The 25701-nt window shown below is 35.0% G+C and overlaps 1 protein-coding gene across 2 annotated transcripts in view; it reads right to left on the reverse strand.

Annotated features, from left to right (window-relative positions):
* The window catches only part of LOC106670440 (Krueppel-like factor 1), a 46911-nt gene that overhangs the window by 4057 nt on the left and 17153 nt on the right, over positions 1–25701 (reverse strand). Inside the window, exon 1 of one of the 2 annotated variants that reach the window (XM_024230428.1) lies at positions 11514–11555. The exons of the other annotated variant lie outside the window; for it this stretch is intronic. The gene's annotated coding sequence lies outside the window, so the exon portion shown is untranslated. Of the gene's footprint in view, positions 1–11513; positions 11556–25701 lie in introns of those variants that run through there. 2 annotated transcript variants of the gene reach the window in all.

Here is a 25701-nt window from a genome sequence, read left to right on the forward strand (position 1 = left end):
TTTTTTTCATTTTCTCGACAAAAGAAAATCTGCCCTTAATTTGTGTCATCGTTTATATCAATAAATATTTCTTTATGCTATCTTTTAAATGGGGAATATCAGTTAGAGATAAACACACTTAATTCTTAATCCAAAACAAGGATAAAGGATTTTTCAATGTTTACTTTTTACGAAATTTAAAATGTTTATTTAGTCTCATTTGTATTCTGAAGAAATAAACTATTTTCATTTTTGTTTTTTTAATTTCAAACACAACTTAGTGCTGAGGATGTTGTGCATGGTGTGGCACTTGTTGATGATGGACGTTCCATCAGGTTTGCTATTGCCATCAGAGTTCTGCGAGAGTTTTCGAGAAACTGGGTCCTACCATAGAAGGTCCGGTTCTGGAGGCCCTAGGGTAACAGAACCACAGGATGACCGTTTTTTGACTTTGAGAATTTTACGAAACCGGCTCCATACTGTTGTTCAAGCGATTCATCAGCTCCAGGAAGTTCGAGGTTCGATTCTAGAGCTTATTTTATACCAAGGGTTCCGTCTTGCAGCAATGACAATTTTTCTGTCCTCCGTTAGCGCCGTGGTGCGCTGAGATCCACTACCAGGCCTCCTATTGGCACTTCCAGTCTCACGGAATCTCTGAGAAACGCCAACTGCCTCTGCGATATCCGCTTTGCGGTGAGCTAGATGACTCATTCTCACAACAATATTGCAAACTTCTGGTTCAAGATGATGTCTTTCCATGGTTTAAGAGAAAACAACTAGATTAAAATGGAAGAAAGACTAGAAAAGGAGTTTGTTTACAAAATGAGTAATCTTCACGCTTACTATTCTTACGTGAATCCGTTATTGAAAATGAGGATTAACATTTTTTTTTCTATTTTGCTTTATCCAACTAACAAGAATATATCGGTTGATTTGATTAAAATTAATAGAATAATAATAAATTACATCTACCCCTATTGATTTTTAAGCAGTTTATATTTTTGACCAGTAACTTGCTAGAATATTCTTGAGTCGAGTTTTTCCTTTCTAACAGGAAGATTGGACTTTCAAAAAAGAGGAAAGCTTAATTTATTTTTCGCGTTTGGATTTCTTATTGGGCCGGATGAGAATGAGCTGTGGCTGAGACGGAGGCAGATGGCCTTTGAGTGGTTGAGGCCGGATTGGTTCCTCCGTGGGTCAGACCACACCCACAATTTGCTCCGCCCTCGATATCGATTCCGGCCAAAACTATAGCCCCGGTTTGTGTATTTTCAAATAAATTCAATCGCAATCCATTCGGTACGTCAAGAAATAACCGGACATTTCTGTAAGAAATCCCTTAAAAATAGTTTATTCCGTTAACGACCGACCATGGCGTTTACGTGTTAAGATTTACATCTGACTGTTATTCCATGATATTTATGTCAGACATAAATCGTGGCCGATGTAAAGGGTACGTCTACATCTGACAATTTTTTCCGGAAGTAAACTGTCAGGCAAAAAATTCCACTCAATTGATTTTTTTCCATTTCATTTTTTTTTTAATTTTATTCAATTTAATTACAGTCGAAACAGGTCAGTTACCCAAGCATAGGACAGTCAAACAACACAATAAATCAATCATTACAATATGAACTATTAAAAAAGGATATAAAATAAAAATAAAAGCAAAGAAGGGCCAACAGTTTTAACAAACAAATCAACTTTATTATAAGAATAATATAAGATTATAAATAGATAATCTTTTTATGTAAGATTTTGGTTGAAATGAAGAAGTTAGTGTGCATAAAACTTTTCGTATGCTTCTGTACTGGACTACATTCCCATTGTGTAATGGATCATCGTTTTTGGCAGTTTGGTAAGCCACTGAAGGGTTCAGGGCAATACGTACCCTCACTGACCTTTCCTTGGCCAATTTATCAGCCTCTTCGTTGCCCCTCTGCCCTGGGTAAAGTGAGGTGGTGTTACACTCAGAAGGACTTCCAGGTCAGCCTTGGCGGTTGTTCTCATTGCCACAGTGATGCTCAGACATCCCGATCTCTGAACAGTACTGAGGATCTGAACGGCCCTTAGCTGTAATGTCTTAGTCCACCAAACCAATGATGGGTCTAACAACGCCTGTGTTCAGCCATAGGGACATCTTTGGATTCAGTGCCCAGCTTTAACTACAACGGCGTTGACCAAATTACTTCTTTCAATTACTTAATCTCTTTATATAAGGTTTGGTTGAAATGAAATGGTCAATAGACCACTAAATATAATGGATTTAATAAGTAAAACGAAATATCACTTCTCTAACAGCTCCCCGTGGCCACTTCATATGTCGCTGAGGATCGAATCCTGATTACACGACATTTGAAAAATGGCAAAAAGGAGGGAAAATTCGAAAGGTTGTAGGTTGAGATGGGGAGTTGGTGACCTAGTGGGTCGAAGTCACGATGGCTCAAGTGGTTAGAGCGTATTGAACCGAAGGGTCGTGGGTTCGAATCCCGCTCGTGACACTAACTTTTTCATTTCAACCAAAACCTTACACAAAAAGATTAAGTAATTGAAAGAAGTAATTAATTAGAATTAAATAGATTAATAAATAACACGACAAAAGTAATAATTAAACCCTCAATTACATTTTAAAGCTATGGCAAAAATTCCACCCAATTGATTTTTTTTTAATTTCTCGATAAAAGAAACTTCCGCTCTTAATTTGTCTAATTGTTTTTATCAATAAGTATTTCTTTATGCTATGTTTTAAATTGGGAATATCTATTAGAGGTAAACACACTTAATGCTTAATCCAAAACAAGGATAAAGGATTTTTCAATGTTGACTTTGTACGGAAAGTTTATCAAACTTTATTAAGCTAATTTGGAAGTTCTGAAGGTTTCATCTTTGTTTTCTTAATTTCAATTTTTAAACTTAAAAATGTCACTGAGTGCTGAGGATGTTTTGCATAGGTGGCACTTATTGATGATCGACGTTCCATCAGGTATGCGGCTACTGCCATCTGAGTTCCCTAAGCAAAGCCGTTTTCTAGATACTGGGTCCTACCATAGAAAGCCAGGTTCTGGACGCCCTAGAGTAACAGAACCACAGTATGACCGTTTTTTGACTTTGAGAATTTTGCGAAACCGGCACTTTACCGTTGTTCAAGCGACTCATCACCTCCAGGAAGTTCGACGTGTCCAAATTTCTGCACGTCCTGCTCAAAGAAGATTAAATCAGTAATTTTCGCCCCGTAAGATGGCCAGAATTGACCAGAACACACAGAGTTACACGGCTCCCATTAGCTCGAGAACACCCATTGGTCTTTAGACGATTCCAGATGGGCATAAAAGAGTTTGAAGAAGGCGAAATGAAAGGTAAAAAGCCTGTAATTTTTCTCGACAACCTTTTCAACGTAGCACAGTGATAGTGTGGGCGGGAATTTCAATTGAAAGTCGCACATAGTTTGTTGTTCGTGAGGAGTGACGGTCATTAGCTATGTGGATGAAATTTTGGAACATCATGCGTTGCCTATCCCTCTATGAAATCCTATTATAATGCACGATAATGCCCGTCCACATGTTGCTCGCATAGTACAAACGTACCTTTAACAGCATAACTTGGTCTTAGCCTGGCCAGTCCGTTCTCCAGACTTGAACATAGATAACCTCACAAGGCGAATAACAGCACGTCCATTACTACCTGATACAGTGCACGATTTTGAAAGGACTCTTCGTGAAGAATGGGCTATCCACAAGCAAAGAGGCATTTCCAGAATGGTAGAAAGTATGCCGTGGCGTCTTCGAGATATAATTAAGGCAAGAGAAGGAAATAGCGATGTAGAAATGTTAATTAAAAATCTAAAACAAAATTAAAACAAATTTTATCTGTCCGTCATTTTTCCTTAGCAATTTATTTTATTTTTTTACTTTTTTAGACAAAGGCTCAATTATTAAACTTTAAAAGAGGAGAAATTTTGTTTAACCTTTAAAAATATATACAAATCAAGTTATATTACAAGTAAGTGGAATTTTTTGCCTGTCATTGTATATGTAATAAATAAATATATATACTCAATAAAAATACACTTTTTTCATCTCTAGTTTATCCAGATATTAATTGGAAATGAATAGTTGGAGAAAACCTTTCCTTGTTCTCTCTACTGATTTCCGCCTTTTCTTACATATTTGTAAAGTTGACAGCAGGAGACCACCTTCTACAAGCATTGACGTATCCCCGTATAAGTGACACTGAGAAAACGTCAAAATTTGACTTGTACACAGAGATTCTATGTTAGTTAACATCTTTAAAATATCACAGTACGGCCACCTTAGACCATGAGAACATTTTTGCCAAAATAATAACCCTGTTTATTATAAAGCATTATTGGTCGGCGACATGCCCCGAAGTATACATTTGTTTTTGACGGATTTGAACGTCCCATTCAGTATTGACTTTCGCAATTGAATATACGTGGATATTTTCTTCATTTTAATTGCTAATTACAGCGCATTCACACTATATCATATTTTGTTTCAACCTCCTAAACTGCAAATTTCCAAAATTGTGGCATAGAGTGATTGGGAGGGAAGTTTTGAATTATTGGGCTGTCCGGAAAGTAATGCAGGTTTTCATGTTTTCTTTCAGTGACCCCTCTATGTAATAAATTATTTAGTTTGATATGTTATTCTTTTGCACTAATGTCAACACTTTTTAATCCTCTTCTAAACAAAAAAAACTTTGTTTGACTCAGTAGCATTTCGTTACATGGGAATAATTCAGTCCTGCTTAGATGTCAACACGAGATTTTCGCGTAATTTCGTTTTACGAGTATAAACTAAATAAAAAAAGTATTTCTTCCCTAGGTGATGATGTTCTGCCAGCTTCGGTCGAAGAAAATCCCAGAACAACTGTTCGAGAACTTGCAGAGAATCTTTCAGTTAGGAAATCGACCGTCGCTGACCACCTTAAGGCAGTCGGAAATGTGAAAAAGCTAGAAAATTGGGTTCAAAATGAAGTTATGAAGTTTGCGCAATACTTCTTTGCCGAAACAAAAACGAACCTTTTCAGGGTGGAATTGTTAGTTGTGATGAAATGTCGATTCTTTACGATAACAGCATACGTTCTGGACAATGGCTCGCCAATGAAGAAGCAACACCGCAATGTCTCAACTGACTTTTTAAACACTTTTGAAATAATATTTTCTCTTCCAAAGTATTTTTAAGCATAGGACCACCTTAATTTAACCTTTCAGCTCATTTTGTTGGAAAATGACAAGAAAAGAAAATGTGTGACATTCAACCTTACAGACTGTGTCCATTTTAAGATGTATCCTCTTTTGTGGCAGAATGCTAAGCCACAGTAGAGTTCAGGAACCAGAGAGTCCGTCTTGACCTCCTCTTTGGCCAACATGTCAACCTTCGTTGCCTCTATGCCCCGAGTGACCAGGGACCCATGCCAAGGTAAGGTCATCAGTGTCACTGATTTCCGTCAGGGCCTCCATGCAGTTCCAAACAATCTTTGCCTTCACCCTGCCTGGCTCTGACAGTCAGATAAGATGGCAGTCTTCCGGGAATGTATTCCCAGCCTTTTTATTTCTCTGGAGGAGTGTTCAATCGCTATGATTTCACACTGGAAAACTGTAGCATATTTACCTAGGTTTACTGCCAGTTAGGTCTTTGGATTCATTGGTGTCTCTGACTTCCGTCAGGACCTTCATGCAGTGCCAAACACTCTTTGCCTTCACCCTGGCAGGTTAGAGCCTTAAATGCTACCTGACTGTCAGATAAGATGGCTATCTTCCGGGAATGTATTCCCAGCCTTTTTATTTCTCTGGAGGAGTGTTCAATCGCTATGATTTCACACTGGAAAACTGTAACATATTTACCTAGGTTTACTGCCAGTTAGGTCTTTGGATTCATCAGTGTCTCTGACTTCCGTCAGGGCCTCCATGCAGTTCCAAACACTGTTTGCCTTCACCCCTTGAAATAATGGTAGTACCCTGGGATCAAAATTATTCTAAATGCTGCTGTTCTGGATTTAAAAATTACGCTTTTTTATGTAATTTATATATATTGACTGAATTGATACGATACAGCATGTAATTGGGTGAACCATACTCAGAAGGAGAGATTAAGAACTTTATAGACAGACTTACAACTCAATAACTAGCGAACATGTTATCCTTTCTAAGATTTTTGCAATGCGACGAAAACAACATTTGGTAATCGCGATTACTTTTCAAACCACAGTGGTGGACTGAAAAAAAAAAACGAAAGAAAAGAGCGATCCTGTAGATAACGACACACATGCTACGTATAAAATTAGTTAATTAGAGTGGCTTTTGGGGGGATAGATGGGAAGGTATATTAAATAACAACCATGGGGTAGAGGGTAGAACACGTTCACCAGATATCAGGCCCATCTCTTTTTATCAGTCAAACGAATAACGATCGAATTAGAAACAAGAATGTACAGACATAATATAGTTTCTTGCTAAGTCTTTCTATTGGTTTTATTACTTATGTGCACGTTGAAATTGTTAATTAATTTCTCCGTACTATCTGGGGACAGTTTACATATTTTATCCGCGATATTTTCTTGGATAACCTGGAAATTTATGTTTTCCAGCCTTATCCCACATCAACTTAGTCCGCCTAGTAACGTGTACAGTGGAGTCGAGTTTCGACATTGCGCCTATTGACAGTGAAGTCCGTACGCTCTGTGAAAGCCCAATTGTAGGAATAGAGATGAAATTTTATTTTCGTTCTACTAGTCGATTCCAGGATGCGAACTACAACAACCGTGTCCCTGTACACGGTGAAAATAATAATGGCAAGTTCGTATTATGACTAGTACTTAACGATTCGCAGACCGGTAAATAAAAATTTACAACTTGATAAATTTTCTCGCCTACAAACTTGAATATTAATTTCACTTAATTATTGGTTGAGGCGAACAACTTAGTGTCAAGAGCGAGGTTCGAACCAACGGCCTTCGGCTCAATACGCCGCTGCCCTAACCACTTCATCTATCGTGACATAAGTTAGTGTCACGAGCGGGATTAGTTAGAGCAGCGGCGTATTGAGCCGAAGGTCGTGGGTTCGAACTCCGCTCGTCACACTAACTTTTTCATCTCAACCAAAACCTTACATAAAAAGAATAATTAATTGAAATAAGTAATTTGTTCAATTAGACCACTAAACATAAATGGATTAACATTTAATATTACGTTCGAATAAGTGGTACAACAAAATTTTCTAAAAATTGAAAATGAATTGTTTAATTCTAAAATTAGTGAGACTGGATCTGAGGAATAAAATAAATTTATCCCTGTAAAGACGAATTTAACGGTCCAAGCCAATTTTCTCCCATGAGATTTGATCATTCATAAAAATACGATAAAATTTAAAATTCTCATCCATCATAAGAATTGAATGCCGAACTTTTTTTTTACATTATCTGTTGGATTATAAAATCTTTAGCTATCAACTAATTTCATTCCGTTGGATTGTTAACTGATGCATTGTTGTCAGCAGATCAACCATTATTTTAATTATGTCATATCTAAAGAGTTTCATCGATAAATCGAGCGTTTTGGTCGATATTTTCTATCGAGTTGTACGAAAGAATTTTATTAATTTAAAATTTTGGCTTTTATTATCCAATTTACTGAGTTAGTTTGTAAATTTCGATGTGCAAGTAAATTCAGCCTTGCCTGTTTCGCTTCTCTTTCTCTTTCTCTCTCTCTTTTTTTTTGTTAAATGTGTGGTGTTTAGTGACCGTTAGCCAATGATTATTTTTTGGAAGTCGTGAGATACGGTCTGGTGTAACGCACATTCAACATGACACACAAGAATTATACATCTACACAGAAAACAAACACTTTGGGGCCTGAAGATGATCTCAGTATAGATCGAAACGTTGGCACGGTAAAGAAAATGTTTTTCTAAAACCAACGTCACACCAGACCGCATCTCACGATCTCCAAATAATCTTTTTTTTAACTTATTTTCGTGGGTTTGCAACAGCAGAGGTCAGGTATGGGTGTTTTTGAAAAGAGGCGCTGGGTTCGAACCCGGGACCTTAGAGCCGTGAGCGCCGTGTCTTCACAGTTGCGATTACCGACGCCCCCTTTTAATTTTCAGACCTGATTTTAGGTACATTCGCTGCCCTAATGATGTAAGATTTTTTTTAAAATACAATCAATCAAAAACTGATCAGGGTAGCATAAAGGTTTTTGCTTTTTATTTAATAAGACACGGTTCCCTTTTTTTTTTTTTTTTTTTAATATTCAGAATAACAGTATCCCGTGACTTTCCGTTGTGTACCCAATACTTCCATTACAACAACGCTTTTAAAAAATATTTGTTCTAAAACACCTGGGTTGACTAGTTACGGCCTATTATACTATTGCAAAACCCATAAAAAATGTAAAAATATACACAAATCATTTAAATAAAATTTGTGTTCCAAAGTCATAATAAAAATACGAAACTAATCACCGCAATCTGTTGATGTACGTAAATGTTATTAATGCTCCCAAAGTTAATACAACGAAATATAATAATTTTTTTTATAACGTTGTATATAGATTTATGCATGAATTAGGATTAATACCGTTAACTGACAGCTTTATTGAATCCAAGAATGACAATTATTACACACTACTGTCAAGCTTTCGGCATTTATTTCTTCCTCACGGCTCTGCGTTCATAAACAATTCTTTGACCACAACGCTGATCTCAAAACATAAACAGCTTGGTTCATCATCACGCATCATCATATATTCTTGTGTCAAAACGCACTGTACTATTTTTTGTATTTCCATTAAGGCAAAATAGATATTATTTATTATACAGGGTGGTCAGCTCGTCGTGTTAAAAAAGTTTTGTTACCTGACAGTACAGTAGTGGAGTAGAATACCGTAAACCCCATGGTTTTATCTCGATCCGTTCAAAAGTTACGATTTTTTTTTAGTGTTTATGTAAGAAAATCTGAATTTTCGCTACTTTAACATAACTTTTTCCGATGTTGATTGCATAACAAACGTAACTTTTTCCCAACTTTTGACCCCATTTTTAAATTTAGCACCGGATTTCCTTTTAGTTTGGTCCACTTTTGTTCTTAAAATTACCAATCCACTTACATAACAACTGCATAAACATCGTGCAATTTGCGAAATGGTAATTTTGCATCAATTCCTTTAACCGTAGCACCTTCGCATTGAATTTTTTAAAACGTCAAACCAGCTAAAAACTTCAACATTTTATGAACTTTCCAACGGTCTATTCCAAACCTAGATTATTTTGATTTTTTTTATGAGCAATTTCAGTAGAAAATTGTAAAAACGAGGCCCGAGACTTATCCTGGGACTTAAATGTATTTTGAACGGCTTGAGAGATAAAACCATGAAGTATACGAAAAAAACGAGCAAACCACTCTACACACGTGTTACAAACATTGACGGTAGATTCTACATTCCAAAATGAACCGAAAATTCCTAACTAACTGTAGTCCGAATCTCAACAGCTGAGCTATTCCACTTTTTCTGATTTTTTAGGATATCCCAACTTTACTTCAAATAAACGATTATAACTCCAAAACCGAACCATTGAAAACTACGTTAAATTTCCAGTAAGATGTGTTCAATATTAGACTTGTAAACGTTAGTGAAATAAGCGTTTTAGTAGCGAGTACTTTGAAAAATATTGTTTTCAATGTTAACAAACTTGTACTATGGTGATTCTAAACTACTATTTCCAAACCTAGAGACCAGCAAATGTCAGACAACATACTCCATTTAATATCCTTTCTAGTGGTGCAATTGCTTTTTTAATTACTTTTTCAAAGATGAAGGAATTGATCAAGGAAAAAGAAAAACCGTTGTTAAATCAATAAACACTTGCACTATTTCGGTTTCGAACCCAAATTTAAAAAAAGTTTAATAATTTTATTTAAAATTTCCTTAAGTAATTTTTTAAATTTTCCACCTTACCTCAACCACGGTTTTTTCTTTTCCTCCATCAATTTATTCACCTTGAAAAAAGTAATTAAAACCGCAATTACACCACTAGAAAGGATATTAAATGGAGTATGTTGTCTGACATTTGCTGGTCTCTAGGTTTGGAAAAAGTAGTTTCGAATCACCATAGTATGTTTGTCAACATTGAAAAAAATCTTTTTCAAAGTTCTGGCTACTAAAACGCTTATTTCACGAATGTTTACAAATTTAATATTCAGCACATCTTATTGAAAATTTAACGTAGTTTTTAATGGTATCAACGGATTTGTCCAAAAGCTTTTAATTTTTGAGTTATCAATGTTTATTTGAAGCAAGGTCGTGAAATCTTAAAAAATCCGAAAAAGTGGAAAACTCCGAAATTGCTGAGATTCGGACCATAGTTAATTAGGACTTTTTGGTTCATTTTTGAATGTAGAATCTACTGGCAAAGTTTGTAACACGATTAGCCGAACACCCTGTATATTACATATCTTCTAATATTTATTATACAGCGTGTCACAGGGTTAAATGTCAATACTGCCATGGTAAAGGTCCTGGGTTCTAATCCAGCAAAAAAAAAAAAAAAAAAAAAAAATGACACGTACGGTGTTCTTGCGTCGCTGCTCATCTTGGGTTCGATATCACGATTTTCAACCTTGCAAAGGAGATTTCACTAACAAAAATTCTTGAAAAACAAGTAAAAGTGAATATGACGTTGGAATACTTATAAAATAAAGCAACTTTGATGTAATCCCCGAAAATTTTGATGGAAAAGTCATTGCACGAGCTCAACAATTGAATATTTAAAAAAAAGTGGTTTTTGCCATTTATTATCTGTGAGCAACTTCGTGTATTCGGAAGCGAGAATTTTTCAACGAAGACGTTATCTTGTGGGAAATTAAATGTGGTTTGTAAAATAAAGTTCAGATTTGTATTTCAATGACGCTAAACTTTGAAATTTTATGTTTCAAAAAAGTCTGATTTTAGTCTAAAATCATAAAAATGTCCAATATCTCAGGAAAGAGCCAAGACAGAAACCTCGTTCTGGTCGCACTGTACTACGTTTTATTTAGCGAATCCATCATGGCAGTATTGACATTTAATCCTGAAACACCCTGTATATTATATAGGGTTTCATTTTCATAAGCAGAATCGCCGTTGCCCAATAAATTATGAATATCGTTTCACATCATCATGCAACGTATTCACGACACATTTTACAATCAAATAAATATTTCTATTGCCCAATTCTCATCAAATGTACATATTTTAGCCTTATGCATTTATTTGGTGTAATATCTGCTAGGATTATTTTTAAAAAGACAAGTACTTATTATTTTTATCCATAACTCTAATTTTTCCTGATATAAGCCCAGAGACACCTTGTGCTAGAAACAAAGAGAAAAGTTTAAAAAAATTGAAAATTTCAATCTTAATATTATTATGTTTAAAAAGAACGGAGAATTAAAAATAATAATAAGGCTATAAGTAAGTCGAGGAGGACGGTTGAGGTACAAGAGTCGCGGTGCAGATGGGGGTGAGTGTGAAATACCTTCTACTCTGAAATCCTTGTGCTGGATGCTAGGTGTGCATGTCTGGTGGGAGGAGACGAGACTGGAGCTTGGGCCACTCCCACCTCCAGGGCCCGACATCGATCTACTACTACTTTAATTTACTCTTCTGGAACAAAATCCATACCAATTACTAATAACCAAAGATACAAACACATTGAGGAAATTGCCTGAGTCTTCACCTGCTTTCATAAACCCCACCAACCCGCCTACGGGCCATCCCTTCTTCACGTTTTCCGCTGCACATCACGCTCGTTCAAGCAGCCGTTTTTCGTTCAAACGGGCGTACTTTTTATTACGAAGATTAACAATTGCCTAGGACTTGCCATGTAATAACCTTTGAGAAAATATGGCGGAGTGCAGTGGTTGAAGTCTGAATCTTAAATAAACTGCTCAAAAAAGGCTAGGGATATTGCTAATTTTGTAGTATTTATTTTCCCTAACAATTTTACTTATTTTGAAAAATGACAAAATAAAAGGTTTTAATTACATAATTTTGCTAAAATCATCATATGTTAGCTAAAACCTAAACCCTCGTTGCAACGCTGCACGCGGTTGTTGTATCATCTTTGTTTTCTTAATTTCAAGTTTTAAACTTAAAAATGCCACTTAGTGCTGAGTATGTTGCGCATGGTGTAGCACTTACTCATGATGGACGTTCCATCACATATGCGGCTATTGCCACCGGAGTTCCTTATAAAACTCTGCGAGACGTTTTCGAGAAACTGGGTCCTACCATAGAAGGCCCGGTAACAGAAAACCGGCACTGTTGTTCAAGGGATTCGTCAGCTCCAAGAAGTTCGAGGTGTCCAAATTTCTGAACGCACTGCTCGAAGAAGATTAAATCAGTATGGACTGATGGCTTTTCGCTCCGTAAGAGGACCAGAATTGACCAGAACACAGAGTTGAACGGCTCCCATTTGCTCGAGAACATATCCATTGGTCTTTGGACGATTGGTCTATTGTACGTTTTACAGATGAGTGTAGATTCGCTCTACGATCTCCAAAAGGGCGTGAAAGAGTGTGGAAAAGGCGAAATGAAACGTACAAAGCCAGTAATTTTTCACAGAGCCAAGCTTTTCATCGTAGCTCAGTGGTGGTGTGGGCGGGAATTTCAATGGAGAGTCGCACAGAGTTGGTTGTTGTTTGTGGAGGCCACTCGCTATGTGGATGAAACGTCGCCTATCTTCGATGAAATCAGCGACAATCCTATTCTAATGCACGATAATGCCCGTCCACATGTACCTCCCGTAGTACAAACGTACGTTCAACAGCATAAAATCAGGGTCTTAGCCTGGGCAGCCTCTTCTCTCGACTTGAACCCCATTTCTGGGATAACCACAAAAGACGAAAAAAAGCACGTCCATCACTTCCTGATACACTCCACCATCTTGAAAGGACTCTTCGTGAAGAATAGGCTAACCTCCATCAAAGAGACATTTCCAGAATGGTAGAAAGTATGTCGAGGTGTCTTCGAGATGTATTTAAGGCTACAGTAGGATATTGAAATGTTAATTAAAAATCTAAAACAAATTTCATCTGCCAGTCTTTTTTTTTCCTTAGCAATTTACATATTTTTTACTATTTTAGATAAAGACTCAATTATTAAACGTTAAAAAAACGTGAAGCTTTGATTAATATATAAAAATATATCAAAATCAAGTTAAATTCAAGTGGGTGGAATTTTTTGCCTGTCAGTGTGTTTTAATAATTGGTAAATCTGCAACAATAACAATTGAGAGCCATTACAAATTAGTTACAAAAAGCATGCTTCCCTCACTCGTCTTCCTTCGGGCATAAATCCGAAACGTCAATCCTATCAAAATTTCCTTTTAGTAAAGGTGGCATAAAATAAGCTCTAGAATCGAATTGTACAGTAAAAATATCGGAGTCTCATTTAAAATAATAAAGTTAATATCATTTCCCAGCTAGATGAGAAAGTTACGCGAATCCTAGCCAAAATTAACTTGGGGTTTGTGTAAGACCTTTTTTGCTAGACACCGCACAGACCAAACTGCTGGATCTAAAGGGCTGAAATTTCGACGCTGCATTCATACAAGGATATGGATAGCATCTAAGAAAGGATTTCTTGAAATTCCATCCCTGAGGGCATCATATCAACAATTTTTACCATGTATAGACCGAAGAAGAGAAGAATATAAGCCTTACTAGCACTCTGCTTCGCATTAAATAGTATATTAAAACAGAGTCCCGCATGGACAGAGTCGCGGGTAAAAGCTAGAGACTAAATATTTCTTAAATGTTCCTTCTTTCTTGTTTGTTAATAATATCATTTTTCACCTCAGAATAAAGTTATCTCGATTATTTGTTAAGGCTATCGATGTCAGGTATGGTAAGGGGCCATGATGCTGTGAGGATATAGAGAAAATGCAAAATTCTTAACTAGAAAACGGTTGTTCCGTTTGCCTTCACCGACATACTTTTCGCATTGAAGACTACAGGGGAAAAACGTGTTAAGTCCATTTTTGGAAGTATTTCAAGAAAAGAAAAAACAGGAAAAATGATACGACGTATATAGTATTGTGCCTCTTTTGTGGATGCCTAATTTACAATATATACAAAAAAAATTTTTTATAAAACGCTTTTATTTATTTATTGCCTAGATTTTTGTAGAATTTTCTTTCTATCTTATCTCTATATCTCTCTATCTTATCGTAACTCCTGCAGGTCTTTGTAGTTTTCTTTTTATATTGGCAACATATACTTAAAACAAAAATGTAAAAAGGCTTGTCATGCCTTGGCTCCTTACAGAGAGCGTGTAGGCATGCCACCGAATTTAAGAATGGTTCTCATACACGGTGACGCGTTTCTGCGTCTTCTGTTCCGCTTTTGAGAGGACGTGAGATTTTTCTATTGTATAGATCTGTTTTGTGTGAGGGCGTGTATTTATTAGTGTGACTGGTGAGGGGCTGATGGTGAAATATAGCGTCAACACCGCCCCTTCAGCAGTGTGTTGTTAGGGCGGAATATTTATAAAAGTACTCCATCGACCGTAATTTAGATTAGCTTATTACTATTGTATGCAGGTCAATGGAGGAATATCGAGTTCTCCACCGACTTACCAGAATGAGTGCAATGTTCATAGGTGTGAATGTATTTATTTGTGTGATTGTATTATAGATGTTAGTTTTAGACTAGATTATATTTTGCATGCGTTGGGGGCTGAAATGACCTACTCGTCGAAAGCCAATGTTGGAGGGTCAGCCTGTCTGGAAGTGAATAACCTTCCAACAAGTCCAAAGTCCAAACAATTAAAAAAGACAGTATACTTTTTTTTAATGATGTCCTTACATACATGTCCTGAGGCCTTCTTAGTGTCAAATTTGGTTGTTTGGTACAGATGACAACAGATGACCTGATAACAATCATAAAAGGGGAAATTTGATGATACTGTCAAATCAGATGCAAAACGCCCTATATATTGTAGAAAGATGGTGTGATAAAATAGGTTTAAATATAAACCCTGAGAAAGCATACCTCATACCTTCTACAAGAAGATGAAGAAAGCTAAATCTAATCACTATAAAAGATGAAGCCTTAACTTTCTCCTAAGAAACAAAATACCTAGGTGTAACAATTGACCAAAGGCTTAATTCAAGAAAACACATAGGCAACATTCTGCATAAAGCCAAGGCTCTACTAATCATTGGCTAGAGATCATGCAGTAAAAACTGGGGTATAAACCTCAGAATGGTATATTGGTTATACACCACAATGGTCAGACCCCTGCTCACATATGGAGTATAGTGGCCAAAAACACTGAACAAGTCAGAAACACTGACACAGAACAAGCTACAAAGTTTACGAAGGGCAATGCATACCTGCCCCACTATAACATTTAACAATCCTAACAGCAAAGACTGTGGATGGAGAAAGAAGATGGCTAATCTGCTAAGCTTACTTCCTGAGAGAGGAACCATGCCCATCCAAGTTGCTGGACGACATTTTGATGTACTCCAGGGAACAAAACATGAAACTAGTCATGGGATGTGATGCAAATGCTCACTGCACTATATGGGGAAGTACTGACATCAACAACCGAGGTGAGTCCTTATCAAATTCCTTACTGGTGAAAGGATAAACATTGCTAATATCGGCACAGAACCTACCTTCATCGCCTGATGCAGGCAAGAAGTCTTGGACCTTACCGTTACTTCCCAAGGAGTTATGAAAATATCTTAAAGTGGAATGTATCCATGGAGCCATCAAATTCTGATCACAGGCATATTAGATTTGATCTGAACACTCCCTCTCTCATAGAAACAACATACAGGAACTCCAGGAACACCAACAGTTGTTGTACCAGATAAGGTACAAACACAATGGGTGATCCTAGGAGAACCAAGAAATTTCTTTGTGGGAGGTAACCAACGCTTAACTAGGCTCCTACACCAAAAACTGCATGGAAAAAGAAGGCTTAATAAACATAAAACAGTCTGGAGCAAATACCTAGAATGACTGAGAGCTTGAGTAAAGACTTCATTCAACCAAGCCAAGACCCATAATGAGTTGGATACAGAAATTTCTTGATCCAGTACAACAAAGAAATCCGAAAAACTAAACATACGAAGACCTTCACAGAAACATAAAATGTGTTCTGCGGTCTCTACCTCTATCTGGCAGTATCTGCACAGTGTTTCTTCTGTCCGTACTCCTATCCGTGCATGTGCTTTTTTAAATGGCAGAGCTCTTTCAGGAGTCCAACTAGAATCCTGGTTGGGTAGGGACTGCCTTCCAGTAATTCCTTTGTAAGAATCTCTTCGCCTGCCTCATACCTGTGGTATTGTTCCACTAGGTTTTGGACTTCCAAGAAACCTGCCGACTCTGTCAGTACTGTTCTCCCAGTCACAGCACTATGGTCAACTCTGCACAAAAAGAACCCAACATAAACAATTTAAGAGAGGAGGAGGTCAAAATAGTCTAAAGGGTTTTTTTTGCATTCCGAGTGATCGGTCGGCTCTCTCATTTCTGGCTTGGACATCTACCAGATCATCACATTGACATATGAATCCAAAAGCATCCACAAGTCTGGGAGTAAATTATCATAATTAAGTATTGCATCTCATTTCGATTTTACTCCTTAATCTATGACTAAATACATAAATTTATCACATCATTTATTGATTTTATGTGTGATATGTATCTATAACTTGGCTGACAGAGCAATACCACCTGACAAAATCATAACTGACAGATTTGACAAATTAAAATTAAATTTAAAAGAAAACAAAAATTAACAGATCGCATTACAATCAGCACATTTATTTACAAATACAATAAAATGTTAGCTAATCGAATGGCTATAAGACTTAAAAACAAATTTAAATAAAAACAAAACTATTATAGTCCTAAAAAATGAATAATATACAAAACTGGCCAGTAGGACCGAAGGGGTGCACTTGAATTTCTTCTGGTGGTCCAAATGGTTGGAAAGAAAGCTAGTGCCAGTTCAGAGAAAGCTCTACATTTGCAGAATTTAAGGGAAGGAGGTTTCCTTGGTCACACTCAATACCCGTTCACTGTCCAAATTTTCTTAGCAGCTCACTTATTCAATAATCAACACCTACTTTTTTTTACATTTTAATTATTACTTACAATAATCTTACTTTAGAAAAAAGTATAATCTTGGGCCATGAGACAACATCCCACCCACCAATTTTTTACTTAAAAAGTAAAGAATCATTTTTAATCTATTTTAAGCTTTGGCTATACTACATATTTATACGTCTATAGGAAGCAAGGCGCATCGGTGATCACAACAGTTAAGGCATTGACTTGGCACTGTAAGGTAAAAGTTCCGGGTTCAAATCCAGAGGCCCTGTATCCAAACCTGACATACAAATGGGCTTTTTTTTTTCAAAAATACCAACACCCCGAGGGATGATATGACCTTATGACCTTTGCTGTTGTGCACCCTTGTTAAAAAATCAATAATATATAAATAATAATATGGGAAGCAGAGAAGCTAAACTGCTGACTGAACTACTTGACCAAATGTATTCTTTCCCATCCTTTTAGAGTGTCCTTGATCCCATCTGGTCCTTGATAGGTCTCTATTAATCTTCCTGTTGGCCAAAAAAAGTGGTCACATATTTTTATACATTAGCAACACTAATGTGCTGGTTTGTACCCTAACAATTGGCGGTTGGGGAGGATATGAAGAAACGACCTGGGGTCGAAACATCATATTTACAGGGTGAATCCTTGGTTTTGCATTCATTTTATCTTAACCAGTTACATAGTTCTTTCATTTCTCTATCTTCTCCAATCAAATTTGATCCATGGTCAGATGTTATTTGGACTAGCAGTCCGCTATGAGTGATGAAACCTCCATAACCACGATCTTCTTCTTTTACCCCACATACAGCACAATTAGGATGATCTCTCTTGCCTATCATATGTAAATATTCAGCACAGATTCTATGGTTTGTTCTTAAACGATGTATTTTGGTAATTTCTGATCTTTTCATTTCTTATTTAAAGAACCATGGTGTTGTTTTTCACCAGGGTGAAAAGAGTTTGATGCTATGCGCTTGTCAGAAGACGTATATGCCGGACTGCCAGTTGTCATTCTATTTGGTTTTTGTACCCAATATTTGAAATTGGAATTATTTCTGTATGTTTTGTGGATAACAAAAATATGTTGCTACTTTGGCTATTCTGTAGGGTTTCTCATTACTGTATAAGCCCATGTGACCTTTGATCCATACGAAAGAAACCTTATTCACATCTGCTTATGGACAAGCTTCTTAATCCTTTTTTTAGAAATGATAAATGATGGAGTGAGTGTGGTGTTCAATTCTTAATTTCTGTTACAATGTAGTGCTTAATTTTATTAGCCATATTTCGCAACCCTTGAATAGCATGAAGGCTGTCCGTGCATATTATTAAATGGTATTGAAAAGCAGGGGAATGTAAAATATACTTGAGCACTATCTTAATTGCACCTAATTTGGCTGAATAACATGATATCTTTTTTTGATGACAATTTTTTTTCCATGTCTGTCTATGGTCAATTCCTTGTAACCGGCAAAACTCCGAAACCATGGGACCAACTTTTATATAATTTTCAGGGATTTTTTGGTTGCTTTCTAGATGCCCTATAAATTAACACATATGTGCATGTGCATAAAAAAAGTTGGATTCTTGCAACATTTTTAATAACTATTTGCGTTTCTTTCTAGTTGATCCTCTATGAATTTTATACCAATCAGATCAACATATGTGCAAGCGCATGCACAAAATGTGAGGAAGCTTCATTGCCCTCCAACTTGGCAGACATTTGATCACTTTTTGGTTAGCAGTGTATCATAGTGGTATAGATCACAGTTTTAAGTAGTTTGTGTAAATAAATTGTAAAAAAGGATTGGGTCTAAAACCGTCCCTTGTGGAATACCAGAAATTACAAGTAAAATAAGAACTGAGTTATTAACAGATAAAACTTAAATAATTCAAGTGAACGTCAAGTAATTCCTATGTCTTCCGAAATTTTAATTAATGTGTCATGTTCAACCAAATCAAAGGATTTTTGAATAGCTAAATGATTCAAAATGCATGGTTACCTGCATCCATAGTACAATTTGTAACCTCAAAAGGTGTGTGGTCATCCAATGATAAAACCATATTAATTCATGTCAATGATTTTTTAAGAAGATGAAAATTCATTAAACAACATTTATGCATTTTTCTAGTACCTTGGATAAAGTTAAAGTTAATGAAATTGGTGATGTTATTTAAATCATCTTTAGAACCAGAGTTGTTTTTTTTTTTAACTTTTAGATATTAAAACTGGCCTTATAATTTACAATTATGTATATATAATAAATAAATATTTACATACTCTTTTGATTTATGACCTAAATTATTGGTACAATAAGATTTACACTCCAATGTTCATAAAATTATTTACTACACCACTAGTTAAAACAAAGAAAGGGAAAATGCAGAATAATGCTATGACCAAAGCTGTTTTTCGGGGGGGGGGGGGGATTTGCTTTGGGGGCATTCTTGTGCTCGCTGAGGTGAGACTGATGTTTGGAAGTAAATCTTAGTATTTCTGAATGATCTCAGGGATTATATGATCCCTACATAACTCATTATTCCGTATGTACGTTGACCATGTTACATAAGATTTTATTTTGGAGTGTTTGTTTAATTTCGATATTGCTATATTTGGTTCACTCTCATAGCTGAATGCCATACGTCCGCATAGTATTTAGGACATGTTTGTATAATATTTTATTTTCTCATAGTAAGATTGGAGCCGCGTCCTATCAACCAGTATAATTGTCTAAACCTTAAACCTTATTTCTAATCTTTTTTTTTCTTCATATGCTCTTTCTATTGCACCTTGGTATCTAAGATCATCCCCAGATATTTAACTGTATCGCTATATGGTATAATAGCTCCATCAATGGTGAGAGAAGGAACATGGTCCAATTTTTTGATTGTAAAATTTATACGCACAGATTTATGCTGATTGAGTTTGATTTTCCATTTGTTTGTCCATTTATTTATCTTGTTACAAGCTTTTGAAGGATTTTGGATGAATGATTGATTGATGATAACCACCGTGTTATCTGCAAACGTTGCAATTTTTACTTCATCTATTTTTAGAAAATCACAAGTGTATAACAAGTAAAGTAGTAGACCTAGTATGCTACCTTGTGGCACTCCTTCATTTATTGTTTTTAATTATAAATATAAGGCTTCTTGTTTGACTCTACAATGTCTGCCAGTTAAGTAGAAACTGATTCTTTGGTAGTATCCCTTTTATCTTATTGATGAGTTTTTCATGCAAACCTTATCAAAAGCTTGTGAGAATTCTCGATTTGGAATTGAATTCAAATTGGTGGTCAGGGATGATTTTTTAATTTTTATTTTTAATTTTTTTTACAGTAGGTATTATTCTTTTTAGTAATAACTTTTTGAAAAGCTTAAAGATTGTCGGTAGTAGTGATATTGATATGTATGGTTTGACCTCGTTCAGCGGTTTCCCAGGGTTTTGCATCATAATGACATTTGCAAATTTCAAGATGCTGGGAGCATATTTCAGTCTGATTGTAGATTATTATTTTTTTTTTTTTTTTTTGAAAATGCAAGTTGACTGGCAAAAAATTCGGCTTTTTCCCTACTATCTCTCTCTACCACCCTCTTTTTGTAATGGGGGAATTTGAGAATTCAATTCGTCAATGGCTTTGCTTGGCATTAGATCTAGATAATTTCTGATGGAATCGTCATTAAGATTTTTAAACTTTTTAATTTTTGGCCATATTGTTAAAGACATTTTGTCTGCAGGGTCCCTTGATTGTTGCCATCTTCTCCTTTCCTGATTCACCAGTTCTTTAATTTCCTTGGGGGTAGTTGAAGCTTCTTGCCTTATGCCTGTCTAGTATTACACTATTCTGTAGTCTGGATGATGGGAGTGAACATCTTTGCTTCATTACCTAACCATTTTTCAGTTTGATATAATTGGAGATATAAAATGTTTATTAAAGAAGTAATACATATTTATATTTAATTTTAAATAAAGAATTTGTAATATATTTACCTTTATGAAAGAATTTTAAAGTTCTAAAAAAGTTCTCTGTTTGAAAAGTTGAAAGTTTTAAGTACACTCCTAGGGGCATCGGTGGTTACACTGGTTAAGGCGTAGACACCGTGCTCATTACTAGTAAGGTAAAGGTTCTGAGTTCAAATCCAGCTGCCCTGCGTTTGAACCTGACATACTTACCAATGAGCGGTTTTTTTCTTTTTTTTTAAACACTAGCACCCTGAGGGTTCATACAACCTCATAATTGAAATACACTCGTAACAAAATTTATATAATACATTTTATTAGTTTTAATTTCTTTTTTTATGTTTTCTCCAATTAAATCAAACAATTTGTTAAACGTATGCTATTTTTAAATTATTTTTTATTTCCCTATAGATGATATTTGAAGACTTTAAAAAAATGTTCTCTTCTATTTTTCTTTTCTTGAGTTGCATTATTAATAATTTTCCAGATTTTTTAATGTCATTTGTCTATTTAATTTTTGTAATAAATAAGTTTTGCACTTTTCATAGTATTATTTAAGATATTCCTATAGTTTTTATATTTAGAGTTAAAAGTAGGTAAAAAGCGTCACAATGTAAAGAAAGTGTATTACTCGTTTCCATGAGTCAGGGAATCGGACTAAATTTTAAATAATTTGTATTATACATGGATTTTGAAAATAATATTTTTTGTCTGGTGTTACATTGTGAATCATGGAAATTTACTAAAATGATTAATTGTGGACATTCGATCATATTCTTTAAGAGTTTGTAAAACAATATCAGGTCATAATTTTGCAGTACTACGGATTCCATAATAAATTTGTACAATGTATCCAAGTATGTTCTAGCAATTTTAAACTGGAGAGTGCGAATAAATCGTCGCTGTACATTTTCTACTGAATTACTTAATATTTTCTGATGTGGTGACCAAACAACTAAACAATGTTCTAAAAGGGACGGACCATAGCCTTAAACAGTATAATCATTATTTCTGCATCCTTAAAATTTTTTGTAGTTCTATGTAAGAAGCCTAAAATTTGATTTGCCTTATTAATTATTGAGGTACAATGCAAGTTAAACGTCAGGCTGTTAGAGTAGGTGGTTCCAGGTGATAGACTGCCATTCCAATTGGATGTCTAGTATGGCATAATTGTAAAAGGCAACAAACTACATTCAAGACAGTAACTAACAACCTTACACTAATTTACATTTAGTTCCATGCTGTTGCACGAACACCACTGTACAAGATTATTTACAGACTTTTGAGAAGCTCGCATCATGAATGGAAGTTATAGCCTTAGGAAAGTATAGACCTTCAGGTCATCAGAAGAGGGAGAAAGTAACTGGCGTTTAACATTAAGTTGTTTATGCAAGGGATACAATAGTAAGTGATAAGGTGTCGAATTTCATGTCCATAGCACCTGAGTTTTTAAAAACGACACAAATCATGTCCTTTTCTTTCCTCTTCCTTTTCTTTTCCTCGTTTCCTTCTAACTTGTCTCTCTTTCTGCTTTTCTCTCTTAATGAGGTTTCATCACTCACTTCAAATAACTAATATTTTAGGTAATATAATATTTTATTGTTTTGTATTGTTTTTATTATAAAAACGACACAAATCATCTCCTTTTCTTCCCTGTTCCTTTTATTTTCCTCATTTCCTTTTAAATTGTTTCTCTTTCTGCTTTTCTCTCTTAATGAGGTTTCATCATTCACTTGCAAATAATTAATATTTGAGGTAATATAATATTTTTGTCATTATTGTTTTGTATTGTTTTTATTATAAAAACGACACAAATCATGTCCTTTTCTTCCCTCTTTCTTTTCTTTTCCTCGTTTCCTTTTAACTTTCAGTTTTTCTCTCATTCACTTGCAAATAACCAATATTTTAGGTAATATAATATTTTTGTCATTATTGATGTAGTCATGAAAGTATTGTTTTTATTAAATTCACTAATTTCGTGGTCTGCTTGACCAATTAATACATGACAATTAATTAAGGTTTTTAGTTGAGATAAAAAAGTCAATGGCACGAGCGGGATTCGAACCCACGATCTTCGGCTAGATACGCCGCTGCTCTACCACTTGAGCTATCGTGACCTCGATCCACTCAACTAAAAAACTTCCCATCTCAACCCCACCTTTCCAATTTTCCCTCCTTTTTGCCATTTTTCAAATGTCGTGTAATCGGATTTGATTCTCGGCGACAAATGAAATGGCCAAGGAGAGCTTTAGTGAAGTATACTTCATTTTTAATTCATTAAAGTCACTAATTTCGTGGTCCGCTTGACCAATTAATATATTACAATTAATTAAGGTTTTTAGTTGAGATAAAAATTTAAAAATTGTTTTTATTATATGTTTTATTATTTATTTATATTACAGGCAAAGCCTGTTAAAATTATACAATAGTTACATTATACAGTAGTTAGAAGAGCTAATTTAGTGATTCATTACAAAACATAAATAGTTAATTAAAGAAACAACTAAATTAGAATTACAATGCAATAACAAATAATTGGAAGTGTGAATTATTAAATAAAACATAGCTGTAAATATATGCATTTAACATAATTGAGAGAATACAAACAAAAAACATAAAAACTAACATAAAAAGGTAATTATTAGTACTATCCAAGCTACTAGCATAACATAGTAATATAAAATTGTAAATATTAAACAAACATAGCTATGTGGTTACAGAACGATAATGAGACATACATAAAATGGAGCAATGAAAATTGTACATAAACTGATTTTTAATTTTTAAAACCTATCGATGGGACTTTCTTTTATGTAATTAGCTTTACGGGCAGAAATGAAGAATATTTCATGTTTCCAGGATGAGAGCCAGGGAACATTAAAGTTTAATTTGGAATTTAATAAGGAGACACGATCTGATTATTCACGAGTTTATAAAGGAAGACGAGGTCAAGGTAAATTATTTTCTTTTACAAAGTTAAGATTTCAAAGGGATCCAAAATATTGAAGGAGTTACGTATAGCCTGGGGAATTTTAAATTTGTAAACTGAATACCTTAGAAATTTATTCTGAACCCTTTCTATTCGTTGGATTNAAACCCTTTTTATTTGTTAGATTTCTTTATTATTATTATTTTCTTTATTTTTTTATGTCATATTATTTACTGTTTATTATGTATTGCTATTGCTACTACTATTATTATTTTGCTGTGATGTAATTGAGCTTTAAGCCCTATTTGTAACTTTAAAATAAAGAAAGAAAGAAAAAAATTAAAATAGCAATATAAATTATTTTCTTAGAAACACAAAACCCTTTCTATTACTATGTATTATTATTGCTATTACTATTATTATTTTTCTATGTTTATAAAACTAAATTTATTTCTAATATATGTAAACGTAAGTGGGCTTTAAGCCCTATTTGTACTTTTAAAATACATAAAAAAATTAAAAAAATAAAATAGCATTTTTAATAAATCAGCAGCAATAGAAAACAATAGCATTTTATTAGCAACAAAACAATTTGTAGAAAAATAAAACAAGTTGGTTAAGAGGAGATATAAGGAAGAATAGAACCTGGTGAGAACAGAAGAAAACTACTCACAACATAGTTCATTGCAGTCTCCATGGGATTGTCAGTTTTGGAGAGGGGACCACAACAGGTCTCTCTTTCAACCACAGTCATTCCAAGAGAATCTGTTAGGTAAAATTAGCCCTTCCTGGGGTTTGGGTCGCTTGCGGCTAAGTTCGATCGATTTGGGTACACGACAGTAAAACGATAGGAACTAAAAATAAAGGAATAATTTCAAAAGAATGTTTTACTGCCTGCAAATCTATAGAAGCTTTCAAAAAATTTAACAACTGTGATCGTCCCTACGTATTTAAATTTAGAAATGTAGCCAAAATTGAATATTAGTTTTAGAAATTCCTGAAACGCATTTGATCAAAAAATTGTCAGATGAATCGAATTCACTCGCTATCTCTCTCCAAGCCAAATTCTAGTCTCTTTAACCGAGCTGAATTATAAACTATACCGAGACTGCTGTCTACAGACAAAATCACTGACTTTCTGTACGAACAGACGTACAATTTTTTATTAATAACTGGGCAGATTCCCTCAGTTACGTTCTGATTCCTACATACACTGGCAGGCAAAAATTCCACCCACTTGTAATAGAACTTGATTTGTATATATTTTAAAATAATTTTTGTCTAAAAAAGTTTAAAAAATATTAAATTGCTAAGGAAAATGAAATAATAATAAAAAAAAGGACAGAGAAAATTAGTTTTAATTTCGCTTTAGATTTTTAATTAATATTTCATTATCGAATATTTCCTCCTCTTGCTTTAATTACATCTCGAAGACTCCTCGGCATACTTTCTACCAGTCTGGAATGTCTCTTTGCTAGGGGTTAGCCCATTCTTCAAGAAGAGTCCTTTCAAGATCGTGGAGTGCATCAGGAAGTGATGGACGTGCGCTTATTCGTCTTTTGAGGTTATCCCATAAATGTTCGATGGGGTACAAGCCGGGAGAACGGGCTGGCCAGGCTAAGACCCTGATGCTATGCTGTTGAAGGTACGTTTGTTTGTACTACGCGAGGTACATGTGGACGAACATTATCGTGCATTA

This window comes from Cimex lectularius, unplaced genomic scaffold (genome assembly GCF_000648675.2).
Source record: "Cimex lectularius strain Harlan isolate CLEC.00 unplaced genomic scaffold, Clec_2.1 scaffold31, whole genome shotgun sequence".
In the NCBI taxonomy this organism is placed as follows: domain Eukaryota; kingdom Metazoa; phylum Arthropoda; class Insecta; order Hemiptera; family Cimicidae; genus Cimex; species Cimex lectularius.